The following is a 12,331-nucleotide window of genomic DNA, read 5'->3' as shown; positions in this document are numbered from 1 at the left end:
TTAACAGTACATGATAACACAGCGCTACCTTACTGTATGAAAGTGATCTTATTAAAATGTCTCCACATGCTGCAGCAGGGTGTGTCCCTAACATCTGCAGATCTGGTGACAGCTGACTGCTTCTGTTTCTGTCCTGTGTTCTTGAATGAGAGTAGTGGGTTCCATTTGACAGCCCTAGATGCGTCAAGACACCTCCTGCACTGGTAGGGGAGAGTCATCTGAGTCCGCTACAATTGGGGGAGTTTGGACCAATGGCAAAGGGGTTTCGGGAGCTCCTGAAATGAACCCTGAAGTGTCAGGCTGTATCTCCTCTGGCTTCTCAGTGCAACATGTCACTACTCTTTTACCCAATGATTGAGGTGCATCTAGACAGGTATCAACAACCTCTCATTGCCCACTGCTGTAATGAGGTCATATTGGCAGAGGGGAACAAAACACTACGGTGAAGTGACATTGTAGTTAGGAAGTATTTTGCATTTGGGCTGATGATAGTGTTAGCAGCATCAATAAGCAGGAGCCGAAACTGAGATAAGGAGTGTCTAGTGAATAGCTTGAGGGCTAGAAACATAAGTAAAGGGTAAAAGTTAAGAATGGGTTAGTATGCAAAAGCCATGAACATTGTTGCTCAAACATTACAAATGTACAATACCTCTACAGATTGTTGTAGGGAAGCCTTGAGCATTCTTCCCATCGATTAGGAAATGTACATATTTGGGCAAAACTACTTTGGTGTGTTGACACAGGTGCACAGAATTGGGTTGAATGGTGCAAAGGCCGCCTACAAAAAAATGTGAAGAATAGGATACTTGCCAGATGTCATTGTCTTTGACAGGAGGTGGCATTCATGTCAGGGCACATGCAAAGGGGAAGCCTGCCTGAAGCGAAAGCTATGATTTAGTTATACAGCACTTGCTGGGAAGTTAGTACTGGAATGAGATATTGCCAGTGGATGTATCATTGTCAAAGGTTTTGCAGGGTTGCTGTAGCAATCCAGAAATGTCTAAAGAAATCCAGATCTGTATTAAAATGCAACGTTCAGCCTAAAAGTAATTACTTTAAGAGAAAGTGAGCAGTCTTTGTTAGAAGACACTCAGAAAAGAGCACTTGGCAGCAGTTGTGAAATATATTGCTTGAGAAAGAGAGAAGGAGCACTCCGCAGTTAAAGCAGGCTCAGAAATTACTCTTAAAATCTTAAAGCTGCAAAGCTGTTTGTGATTGTACGTTAGATTAAGCTGAAATTTCAATGCACTGAGTAGAGTTAAGAGACTGGGTTCAAGGAACCAAGAAGACAAGATCCCAGAAGTCCTTGGAACCATGGAAAGACAGACATTGAATTTGGGTATTAAGTGGTGGAAAGCAAAATATTAATCTTTGCTATCCAATAAATTCAGTTAGTTATAAGGTTATTCTTCAACAAGAACTTTCTTACTCTGTGGTTTAGCATAGAATCGAAAGCCCTAAAATATGATCCAGTGGCAAGGCTGCATCACACATGCCCATGAGCTTTCTGCCATATGATTGTTTGATTTGATTTGATTTATTTTGTCACGTGCACCTGGGCACAGTGAAAAATTTTGTTTTATCTGCAGCACAGGCAGATCATAAGGTGATTGAATAGAGTGAGGAATACAAAGTTACGGCTGTAAAAAGGTGCATGAAAAGCAAGATCAATATGAGGTTTGAAATTTGAGAGGTTCATTTAGAAATCTATTAACTGCAGGGAAGAAGCTGCTTTTGATTGTGTTCAGATGACCGTGTGCTTTTCATGTCAGTTTTCTGACTTGTTGTGTGCTTCCTAGGAAACTCATTGACAATGGGACAAAATCCGGCCCATCACCTCTGAACTATTCACCAAGACAGAAATAGATGGTGAAAGTGAGGATGCGGCACCTGGCAATTCACAGAGGATGAGTGAAATGCCAGTTTTAATAGATGCAAGGCTTATTTCATTTAAGAGGCATTTAGACTAACAAATGAACTGGCAGGAAATACAGGGATATGGACCATGTGCAGACAGATGGGATTAGTTTAGAATGGTACAGACACCGTAGGCCTGATATCCTGTTCCTGTGCTGTATTGCTCTCTGTTCAATTTTAAAATAGCAGCTCCATTTTAAAGATTGGAAAGATGCAAATTAACCATAAATTATTATTGCTTTGGGTACTTTTGAATCATTGATTGTGGTTGCTCCAAAGTTCTCCATAAAATGCAGACTTGCAGAATGGATTTGATTCAGATTCATAACCTGCATGACTCAACATAAATTAATAAGCCTTATTCTGCTACTGATTATCCATTGCCTGTTTGTTTGCTTCAATGGTTGAGTTAATGTTGAAAGATATATTATACAGCAATAACACATAAAACTGGAATAATTATGTTTTCAGATGTTTTCAATTTTGTTGCACAACCTTGCGTTAATATATCAATTTGAGATCGATGTAAAGCACAAGCACATCGCAATAAAAATTCAATAGATTGACAGAACAATTTCATTGGAAAGCAAAATGATTTTAAAAGTTCAGCAACCAGTCGATAAAAGTGGTATGCAAACTGAATTTTATAAAGATTTTTACTTTGTCATTTTTAATGCTACATTGTATTCATTCCGATGTATAACTTACATTTTACTAGTAATTTGAAATAGTTAAATTTAATTTATGGTCGTTAATTTAACCTCATTTTCCTATTTTACTGTGTTAATTGTATTCTTTAATTGAAAATATTAGACAACTCAATTCTTCTTAATGGGGAAAAATGAGTTGGATCAGACACGGGCCATACACCTACCCTGGAATATACACTAATAAATAAGGCTCTAATTTTTTCACAATATTTTTGAAATAATTTGGCCCGCATTTTGTAAATCAATTTAGGTCCCTTCTGGAAGTAAACAGTGCGGTAAGGTCAAAAGTTTTGCTGCTTGCTGATGGAACTACTGGTAAAGTAATGCCCTACTTGAAACTTAGTCCACATCTTGGGAATGATTCTATAAAAAGCAACCTATTATAGGGTTCTCTGTTCCTGACAAATAGGAGACATCTCATTGATGTTTACAGCAGTAAAGGAGGCCAGTCAGCCCATTGCGTCTTTGTCAGTCAACAAGAATCTGACTGCACCAATGCAGCCCTGGAGGCTTTGGCAAATCAAGTGAACATCTAAATTTTGTTTAAATGTTACGAGAGCTTCTGACTCAACCATCCTATCAGGCAGTGAGTTGCAGGCTCCCATCGCCTTCTGAATGAAAGTATTTCTCCTCAACTCTCTTAGCCTTCTACATCTGACCTTAAATCAATGCCATGGACATTGACATTTCTACCAATGGAGAAAGTGCCTTCCTAACCACAGAAATGCTTTCATTCAGAAGGCGATGGAAGCCTGCAACTCACTGCCTGATAGGGTGGTTGAGTCAGAAGCTCTCATAACATTTAAACAAAATTTAGATGTTCACTTGATTTGCCAGAGCCTCCAGGGCTGCATTAGTGCAGTAATATACACAGCTCATTATCCTATATCCCTCTATCAGGTTCTCTCTCAGCCTATGCTAGTCCAATGGAAACAACCCTAACCTATCCAATCTCTCCTCATAGCTTAAACCCCCCAGCCCAGATAGCATCCTGGTGAATTTACTCTGCGCCGTCTGTAGTGCGATCACATCCTTCATATAATATGGTAACTAGAACTGCATGCTGTACTCCAATCAAAATCTAACCTCTGTTTTATACAGTTCCAACATAACTTCCTCACTGCTATATTTTATACTTCAGCTAATAAAGGCACATATCCTACATGCCTTCCAACACTTTATTTGCCTATCCTACCGTGATAACTTAGGGAGCTGTGGATATGCACATGCACGTGCCTCTGATCTTAAGTACTTACCAGGGTCATGCCATTCATAGTAATAATATCTTGCCTTTTCAGCCCTCTCCAAATGCATTACTTCATGCTTTTTCAGGTTGAATTCTATTTGCCACTGCTATGCCCAGGAGACCAGTCCATTGATATCCACCTGCCGTTTACAGCCATCTTCCTCACTGTTTATCATCCTATCAATTTCATGTCATCCATGAACTTACTAATTGTATCTCTTTCATTTAAGCCAAAATCATTGATGAATACCAAAAGCAGCATTGACTCCAGCACCTGTGGTACCCCACTGAAAACAGATTTCCAGTCTCACAAAAATCCTTGTACAATCCCCTCTGCTTCTTTCTTCTCAGCCAATTTTGGATCCATCATGCAATTTTGCCTTGTATCTCATGACCTTTTAATTCCTTGATGAGTTTGCTATGAGAGATATTATTAAAAGCCTTGCTAAAATCTGTACAAACCGCTTCAAGTGTATTATCTTCATTAATACTCCAGGTTATGGCCACCATCTGTAGAATGCTTGCCTGTTGATAAGATTACTGCCTGCACAGGCTCATTTTCAAATATTATGACGAGAACAATCCCATCCCTCTGTATTGGCTAAACAAAGAATGTAATTTAAGATTTATGTTCTCTAATTTCTTAGCACACTAAAACTGTTCCAGTTAATATTTAAGTAGTTAATATCCCCTACTTATAAGCTTGTTAGTCTTATAATTGTTTGAAATTTGATTATATATTTGATCCTCTATCTCTCCCTGACTGCTTCTGGCCTATAGTATGCACCCATCTACATATTTGCCGCTTTTGTGTTGTTTATTTCCATCCATATTACCTCATTTGATAAACCTTCCATTATATCATTCCTCTTCACTGGCGATTGATTCCTTGATCAATATTGTCATCCTCCTTCTCTTCTATCCTCCTCACTATACAATCTGAATATCATATAATCGAGAATGTTACGCTGCAAATTCTGCCCATTTTTTACACATCTCAGTCAATAATACTTGTGTGTGTTTATCTGTACCCTCAGATCATTTACCATATTCCTCCAGCTCCTTGTATGTTCCATTTAGTCTTGTTAAACTCACTTCTTTAGAATCTAATTCATGTTACCTCTACCTTCCAGACTCACTTACTCATATTTTAACTTCAATTTTTCCCCACTGTTATCAGACTTATGAATGGACTTCTCATATTTTAGAGTATCTTTCTCTGCACCTTCTCTGTAGCCGTAATATTATATACTGCATTCTGTTCAATTACCCTGATGCACTTATGTAAGGTATGATTTGTCTGGTTAGTGTGCAAAACAATAATTTTCACTGTATCTTGGCACATGTGACAATAATAAATCAAATCAAATTAATTCTTTCTCAGCTGCTTTTCCCTCTGAACTACTTGTCAGGATCCCTGTCAATCGAGTTACAATATTTCCCAACACATTAGCAAACATCCCCTTGAGGATGTTAGTCCTGTTACTGTAACCCATCCAACATGTACAGTTCCTGAGGCTCCAAATGCCTCGGGAGGCTAAAGCTTCCCTGCTTGAACCAGCTCTCCAGTCACACACTTATCTGCTGTCGCATTCTGTTCTTATACTCATTGCTGTGTGGATAAACCAGCAATGGCTAACTTTGAAGTCTCGCTTTTCAATTCCCTGTCTAACTCCTTAAAGTCTGTTGGAAGGACTTCATATCTTTTTGTTCCAACATCATTCATCCCAATGATTGGGATGACATTGGGCTACAACCTCAAGCTGTTTACCATCTCCTCTAGAATGCTCTAAATATCATTTTTTTGTTGAATTTCTAAAGGCTTTAGATGTCCTAAGATCACTCAGTGTTGTACTGTGAGGCAAGGTGACATAAACAGGGCTTGCAGCTCCATGAGATTAGAAGTTGTTGGTAAAGGATTTGAATAGGTAGGTAGTGGGAAACTATTCCTTCTGGTGGACAAGCTCAGAACAAAGGGGCATAACCTTAAAATTAGAACTTCACTGTTCAAGGGTGGTGTCAGGAAGCATTTCTTCACACAAAGAACAATAGAAATCTGGAACTCTCATTCTCAAAAAAGCACCTGGACTGATTGTAAATTCTAAAACAGATTGGTAGCGTTTTGTTTGACTCCAAGCTGGGCAAATGAAGTTGAGAGTTACATTACATCTGAGATACGTGATTGTTTCTTGTGGGACATCAATTTAAAAGTATGTACATCTTACTGTCAGCTGATGGACATAGCACTGGGAGAACTGGTGTATTGCAAGGCTTGAACACTGGTCTTCCCAGGATCATTCTTTTGATTCCTGATGGTTGGAGCTTATGTCAGTCAACTCTTTCAAGTGCCAACTGCTTTTGACTACCCGTTTTTCAGATTGCTCTTTGCGGTCACTGAACTGCAGTATACACCAGGCTCAGCTCAAAGTAGCAGAGTATCCGCATTCTCTCGGATTGAATTACAATACAAACTGATTCAACGTGATGGGATTAGATGCTGCATCACTTTAGCATGGTTGTGGGTCAGTTTTTATAATTTACTAATAAAAATCCAAACATTCAGAGCCCGAACTAGAGTATGTTTGAATGAAAAGAATTAAATCGGGAGATAAATATTGACCAGGACACCAGAGATAACTCCTTTGCTTTGAAATAGTGCCCTGAAATCTTATACGCCCACCCGAGAAGGCAGATGCAGCCTCAATTTAACCTGAAAGACAACATTCTGACAGTGTGGCACTTCCTCAGGACTACCCTGGAGTATTAGCTTGAAGTTTTACATTCTAGTCATGCAATATAACTTGAATATGTAACTTCCAGCATAAGTACTACCAGCTGGGCTCCTACAATGGGAATGCTCAGTCTATTGGAAAGAATATAACATTTTCTGATTTTTGTCATGCTGTGCACAGGACAAATAACTGCCTCCGATGGCCCACAGCTGTAATAATTAACAAGAACAGACTTTTACCTGCAGAACTGTAGATAATTCCATCGATTCCAGGCTAGCTTTTTCAATCGTATCTTGTCGTCAAGGTACCACCAAATATAAAACATTTAGAAAAATGTAAATAGCAGAATTAATCCACTGTTTACAAAACTGGCTCAAATATTTAGGTGGCACAGTTGAATAGATCAATATTCATCCTTGTATTTGGGTGGTAAAAATATTAATCTTGCTCTGTATACTTTTAAGATGGGCTTTATGAATATTTACTTCATTCTTTGCTCTCCCAGTAGACAATAAATAATGAAACAGGGAAAACCTATTTTATAAGATTGCTAAGAGACAGTTACCATAGACATCCTTACATCACAATTTCCAAGCATTTCAAGGCAGGTGACTCAGTTCACATTAAACATGATATATTGTTTGTGGTGTTATTTCTTAAAGGATCCTGCGAGTTATTCCATTCTCTTTTGAAAAAAGTCTTTTAACCTCACAGGAAAATCTGAGTCTTTTAATGGTCTTAAAAATGGTAAACCAGCTATTTAATAGTTTTGCCAATGAAGTCATAAACATGTAAATAGTAGTAAATTGAAGTCATACATCAAAGGTTTGGATTGCAATCCCCCTACATAAGCTTCTAAATTAATATTAGGAAATGGAGCAAACAGGTTTAAGCACTTCCCTCAGAGACAAAGAGAAAATCAGAGAGTCCAATGTATCCTACCCCTCTTAGGTCATTGTATGATGCGGGGAGAATTACCAGAGGCATCCAAACAGATGATCAATTTAGTCCAACATCTGAGGACCTTCAAGGTGAATTAATAAAATCCTGGACATAGAAATAAATGAATTAATTGCTAACACAATTATGGATATCAGCAAAATGCCAAAATAGAGCTGAATTTTATTCAGTGATTGGATGATCCTTAGTTTTAATGTAACTTTGTTTCTGGAAAATTATCACTTAGCATGCCTGATCTTCCCACTCATGCCACGATTGTAAAACACTTTCGAATGGCTTCATGTGGTAGCATAGAATGAAACCATTTGGTTTCTAAGGTGGGGGTGAATGAGTTTTTCATTTTTAGTTATGTGAAAGTGAATTGTTCCTTTTAATGGTGTCCAAAACACATTTTTGGTTTTATCATTGTGTCAAAATTACATTTCCAAGAAATCACACAGTTTATGCTAAGTCAATTAGGCACATTAATTGCTGGCATAATTGCTGAAATGTTTACTAAGGTTTATAATCCAGGGAGAGATGTATGGAGAGGCTACAGGCCAGAAGCAAGTTCAATACCGAAGAAATGATTTGTACATGCAGACATGTTGTTCACCAACCTCAAAGTAGTCTAAGTACCTGGAAAATGGAAATGAGAATTATCAGGTCAGCCTTGATCTCATTGAATGGCAGAATAGATTCAATGGACTGAATGGCTTCTTACATTCCTATGGCCTTAAAAAATTCCAGAGTCTTGTTCCTTAGAGATAGTCATGAATTAGCTTGTGTCTGTGTCTAAGTGATATAGTGAATTACATGTCATGAATGTGCAGTAAGTACTGAAAGGAGATGCTTGTGACCCCATCAGTTGAGTAAGAAATTAAAGAGTAAAGGTAGGAGTGACCTTTCACTTGGGTCAAATTAACTAAAGGATATTACTGGATTTAATGTTTTCACAAAGATCTGTAGCTTGGGTTGCTGTTGAAGTTGTTGACTGGTTCGATAAACTGACTGGTTTTCATGCAAATGTTTCATTTCCCTTCTAGGTGACATTGTCAGTGCTGTGTAGCGTCTGTTGAAGCTCTGTTGTTCTGTCCCGCTCTGAATTTATATGATCTAGTCTGTCATGGAGGGCAGTCTTGTTTCTGGTTTTGTACCGTAGTGGTATGTAGTGGTACCACTACAGTACAAAACCAGAAACAAGACTGCATACCATGACAGACTGAACCGTATAAATTCAGAGCGGGACAGAACAACAGCACCTCAACAGAGGCTACACAGCACTGACAATGTCACCTAGAAGAGAGATGAAACATTTGCATGAAAACCAGTCAGCTTAACGTACCAATCAACAACTCCGATATTACTGGATAAAGGGTTGAAACTTCTTTTTTAATATTTATGATAACATCTTTTCAAATTATCATTTATATGTTATAGATATACTTTTGTTATTTTGCTAAAAGTACATTGGCTGATTCCTAGAAATGTGTTCAGCGACTGATTGCCAAAAGTAAGAAAATTACTAACATAGCTGTAGTGGTCAATCAAGCCAGGATTTGGCTAGTCTTGCATCAGTACCAGATAGGATGATAATTTCCTTTTCAATTTACTTTTGAAAATAATTGTTGAATCGGCTTCCAGCTAGTGCATTCTCAATCACAACTCAGTACATAATTAGATGTTTTGCCTCTGTGTCTTTTCTATTTGTCTTAAGAGTTGAATATTACACTTCTCTCTGCCAGTGGGTTTGAAGGCAAAAGACACTCAAAATATCACAAGCCATACAGCCACTATTGTAATAGTGATGGTGGTGGAGTATGGGTAATTTTCCCAGCCTGTCATTGCTGATCAAGAGTGGTCAATGCCTCTATGCTGTAGATATTAGCCTGGTCAAGGACACTGCTGTGAATGTGTCTTTCCTCCCAGTGGATTTGCAGGATCTGATACAGGCAGTGTTGATGGTACTGCTCCTGAAGCAGGTGCTTACTCCCAGCTCTGAAACAGCAGGCAAGCCCCAGATGGTCAGAGGCAGTGTTTCAGTGATACCCTCAAGGGCTCACTGGTGAATTGTGGCCCAAGACCATCCAAAATGAAGGAGCAGCATCCGGGAAGTCAGCAAGCATCGCGAGACTTGCCATCAGGGTGAAAACAGCAAAAGGTTCAGCAGTAGAGACTGTCACATTCCAGAATTCCCCTGATTAAATCTTAAGAAGGATCACCTGTCACCTGTCTTCTTCAATGTCAGTGGAGGACCTTAAGTAGCCCCTGAAATTTCTGTCTGAGCAGGAGGAGCTCTGCATGTGGCACCGTTTCAGGTAGAACCTGGCAGGCCTATCAGTAGCTAGAAGGGAGTTCCTTCCTTGGGCACCTTGACAAGGGACAGGAGAACCCTCAACTCTTTGAACCAACAATAACATCCCTCCACCTCACTTGGGCTTGTCTGGCAGGCTCTGGTGACCCTCCCCACCTATCTGGATTCTAGACCTCCAGCACTGTTTGCCACTTGCAGAGGCAGCCAATCTACCCCATTGACCTGATGCTGGTCAGGGATGTGTCTGATCAGTTTGTATTTGCTTTGCGGTGCCTGGAAAATCTGTGCTAGTGTTGTCCATGGTTCTCCAATGGAAGTTTCCACTGCCACAACCACTAAATTCATCCTAAAGTTTCACATCTGTGACATTTCATTATAGATTTGAAACAGCTTGTTTCTCTCTCCAAAGATGCTGAGTATTCCTGCATCTTTGCAAAATGACCTTTTTTTAACCAGCTTCTCAAATTGCCTTGCCACCTTCTCAGATTGCGTACACAGAAACCTGGATCTCCCCCTTCAAACTTATAGCATCCATTTAGATTTCCTCCTCACATTCTCTGACCGAAATTAATCATTTCACATTCCGTTGTGTTTAATTGAATTTGCCATTTGTCCCCATTTCTTCAGTTTGCCTTTGTCCTCCTGAAGTCTGTCGCCATCCTACTCACTGTTTATTCCATTTCTGAGTCACATGTAATCTGTGAACCTTTTTTACCTTTCGTTGCCTGTAAGTATTGAGTAAATTTCATGCTAAAGCTGCTGTTGAGTCTGCTTCCGCTACCCTTTCTTTGAGTCCAATGAGGAAAGAGGCAATATTTGTTCTGGATTGACATGATCTGAAGTTTCAACAGAAACTTTTTTTTAACAATATTGAATGCAGTGTCCACATGAAGGGAGCCACTGAGGGCAGTTAGCCTGTTTTTCTGAGAAGATCATTATGCTCTGCCATGTGCATTAGGCTCAACTCCAGTGATGTGTGTTTATCAGTTACATGGTAAATAATGGAGAAGCCTTGACATGTATCTCTTCCACCTTTCAATGAGATCATGGTCGACTTGCAACCTGACATTGTAAAACTGCCTTTGCCCCATAACCCCTCTTAACTTATTAATTACAGATTCAAAATCAACAATTGGCTCAACAGCAATTGACAGTTGCCTGTGTTTAGAAGTGATACTTCAGTTCACTGAAAATTTGGACCCCATTTTCAAACAATGCCTCTTTAACCTAGAGGTCCGAACCGGCAGAAATACTTTTTTTCCCTTATCTATTCAATCTGTTTCTCTTCATACCAGTAAGGTTTTGATTAAATCACTGCTTAACCCATATTCCAGCTAATACAACCCAAGTTCATGCAATATTCCCTCATAATTTAACACTAGTTCTCAGAAATCTATGCTGCAGGTACTTCTACACTTGATGTGCAGTCCAAAAAGAATTTTATAGCAATGGAAATGACCTGACAAATACAAGCAGATCAGTTGCATGGTCTCTTGTGAGCTCATCCTGGTTCCTAATGCTGATGGCATTTTGTCCCTTGACTGAATTTCAGGGCTCCAGAGCAGATTTTTAACTCTTCCATACTCAGTGCCAGTGAGTCTAGTTCTATAGTACCGTAAGCTCTGAAATGCAGAAATGCAACTGAGAGTTTGAAAACATGTTAAATGATCCAATTTTAAAAACTCATCAGCATTCAATCTCTAAGATTTAGAGTTGTAGTAAAATAAACTGGATGTACTGAATCTGTGCTAAAATGCAGATAATCAATATTGCGTCACTTCAAGAGACAAAATCAATTTGTAATTGCAAAACTGTTATGCTGGGGTGTTTCTATAATTGCATGCATTCATGTTTAACATTTCTGTAATTTTTATAAAATTAGAGTTTTAATGCGCAGAAAACATTTGATTGATTCTGTGAATATTTGCTACAGCATTCTCAGCAACAATATGGAAAGTTATTAATATCTTTACCGGCACTTTTAAGTCCCTAGTTGGAGGTATTCTCAACTCATTCATTCATTGCGACAGTGAGGAAAAAATATAATTCATAAAGGCCTTTACATAGTCATTTCTAAAATGTAATAATTTGGTCATTTTTATTTAAATAAAATATATTTTAATGCCCGTTATGATGCATGTTTGTCAAAATATTGTTTGTAGGCTTAAAAGCTATCCAGTGAAAATTGAATCTAAACTATTTAAAGAAAAAAAAACTTATAATTTTATTGGCCAAATACATTATCAGATTGTTCCAAAATGCTTTGTGGCATCAAAGCATGGTCACTATTATTATGTCAGCAATTAATTTGTACAAATCAATGTCCAACAATCCATGATAAAATAAATGAGCAGCTAATCTGTTTGGAAAGATAAAAACTGACCAAAATAGAAAGAGAACTCCTCTACTCTGCAAATAGTGCCAAAGAATCTTTATTTTCACTGAAACACAACATCAAAAACAATGTAGCACT

The sequence above is a fragment of the Stegostoma tigrinum genome, chromosome 11, assembly GCF_030684315.1.
Source record: "Stegostoma tigrinum isolate sSteTig4 chromosome 11, sSteTig4.hap1, whole genome shotgun sequence".
Classification (NCBI taxonomy): Eukaryota; Metazoa; Chordata; class Chondrichthyes; order Orectolobiformes; family Stegostomatidae; genus Stegostoma; species Stegostoma tigrinum.
Note: the sequence above shows the minus strand (reverse complement) of the source record.